The sequence below is a fragment of the Pteropus vampyrus genome, unplaced genomic scaffold (genome assembly GCF_000151845.1).
Source record: "Pteropus vampyrus isolate Shadow unplaced genomic scaffold, Pvam_2.0 Scaffold13233, whole genome shotgun sequence".
In the NCBI taxonomy this organism is placed as follows: domain Eukaryota; kingdom Metazoa; phylum Chordata; class Mammalia; order Chiroptera; family Pteropodidae; genus Pteropus; species Pteropus vampyrus.
Window position 1 is genome coordinate 5,490 of NW_011902014.1, and position 2,488 is coordinate 7,977.

General features: G+C 36.7%; 1 pseudogene; it reads right to left on the minus strand.

The window, feature by feature from the left end:
- Nucleotides 1–2,106: 2,106 nt before the first annotated feature.
- LOC111735062 lies at nucleotides 2,107–2,225 on the minus strand (annotated as a pseudogene).
- Nucleotides 2,226–2,488: the final 263 nt, after the last annotated feature.

Sequence of the window (2,488 nt, forward strand, 5' to 3'; positions counted from 1 at the left end):
GAGCTGCAGGAGGAGGGAGACCGCGTCTGACAACACAGAGGAAATTGCTTTCACTTCTCTTTTCTCCATTTGGGTGGAGCCCTCCAGAGGGGGTTGGTTCACAGACTTCCTGCTCAGGGCTGGTCAGCCACATTGGACCCAGGTTGGGAGAGGGGAACTGGAGGTATCGGAAGCCAGGCAGGTCCTGGGACCGAAAGATGGCCTGTGGAGGTGGCAGCCTCATCGCCAGGTCAGTCTATCTCCCTGTAACTTTCTCTCTGGCCACGTTGCAGTTTAGTGTCTGTCATCAGACACTCATCTAAACCTTTTCCTCAGACCTGCTTTACAAGCACACTCACAGGCAGGGTAATGAAATGCAGGACTATGTAATGAGGGAATCGCATTTAAGCTGCAGCAGGACAGCTGCGCGTGAGAGTCCAGCTCGTCACAGCCCACAGGACTCTTGTTTGACGCTGCTGCTCGGCTCGCGGGCCCATCTGGAGTCGGCTGTCCCTTCTGAGGCTTTGAGGCAGCGATTTGTTATTTTCTTGTGACCTCTGAACCCTCTCTTTCCCTCAGGCCTCCTCTATCTTCACCTAGGTCATTTTAAAGGTACTTTAGCAAATATAAAATTCAGTATAAACAACAGACTTATGTGTAAACACTGAGTACTGTGCTGTCTCTCTGGGCCTGTTCCCATTTCCGGCTGCGGCCTGGGTCCTTCCTCCAGTGATCTTGATAAAGGGAGTAAGAGGAAGAAAAAGGACTAAGATGCCAAAGACAGGGGCAGGCTGAGTATTTTTATTTTTGCTTTGATGTTTTGTTCTGAAATGGGTGATACCTCTGAGAAGAAAACATCTAGAAATTCTATCTTTTTCAACCTCTACCCACTTTCTTTTACGCTTTGCTTGACTCAGATATTTGTTTTGTCCTACAAATTTTTAAATTACTTTCCAGTTTCAATGTGATCATAAATTGCAAGTATACCACAGTTTTACAATAATTTCAGAAGGATTGACATTTTAAAATTGCTATGTTTTTCTAATCGGGGACACTTTCCACGTCTCATTTACTTAGGTTTTGTTTAATTTTCTTTAATAAGACGTTATAGTTTCCTTCATATAGGTTCATACTTTTCAGTTGTTTATAAATACATGCATGTATATTTCTTATTATATTTGAAATATTATTTCTTTTCAATATATATTATTGCAAATAAAATCTGTAAGTTTTATATACTTATGTTTTTATTCATGTTCCTTGGCAAATTCTTTTCTAGTTTCTAGAGATTTTAGTTAGGTCTGTAGGGTTTCTCGCTGTATAATCATAAAACATATAATGTATTTTATTTTAGTAATATACAAATGACTTCATTTTCTTATCCTATTGTATTAGCCAAAACATATGTATAGTAGTAATGGTAGGCATCACTGTTTTTTTTGTTTTTTTTTTTTTTTTAATTTTCATGACCTTGTCATTTCAATGTTTACTGTAGTATTTACTACTTTTGGAGACTATAGTGTGTTAGCTTCCATCTATATCATATAGTGTTTCTGAAAATAGCTACTAAGGTGTTTTCAAATTCCCTTTTAAAATTATTTATGGATACAATTATATACTTTTTCTGCTTTTGTTTATTGTTGTGATAAATTATACAAAGAGGTTTTCTAATATTCAACCATTCCATTCTTATTTTTACATTCTTATTCCATTCTCTAGCTCATCTCATTATTATTTTTTCCTTCTTCTTTTTCAAAATATCCTCTAACCTCAAGTTCCATTTCATCTTTCACCCAACAGTGATTTTAGTTTTGTTTTATAAAAATTTCAGTGTTTTTTTTTTTACATAAGCCTGTTCAGCTTCTACCAATTGTTAACTTTGCGAGACTTCTTTAATGACTGAAGTTATACTGTTCCATATTGATATACAGTTCCAGAATATTAGAAAAAAAATTGTGTTCCCTGTTTTTAGGACACAAGATTAAATTATATATATATGGATATACATACACACACACACACTTTGTTTTTTTTTGGCAAGGCAACCCTTGGTTGACCTCACAGATTGCAAGGACCTTGTCAGCTTACAATCTCTTGGGTTTTTTTTGTTTTTTGTTTTTTGTTTTACGCCTACAGCACCTGGTCTTTCTAGGTGGTCTCCCATCCAAGTACTAACCAGGCTCGACCCTGCTTAGCTTCCAAGATTAGACAGGATCGAGCTTGTTCAGGATAGCATGGCCATAGACAAAATAATATTTCTTTTTTGCTAAGTTCTCCAGTGCCTATATATTTTGCTCATTTTTGCATATGCAAAGAGTCAAAAACTAGAGATGAATGTTTTTCAATGTATGTAAAGCATTTGTCCCATTATTTTGTTTTTTGAATTTTGCTATTGTATGAATAGGAGCACCATTGATTTTGTTTACACTTACCATAACTTGCCTATTGATTTCAACAACTTTTGTGGCACCTGTCTTCCTGTCTCTCTTGTCGGATTCCATTTTTGACC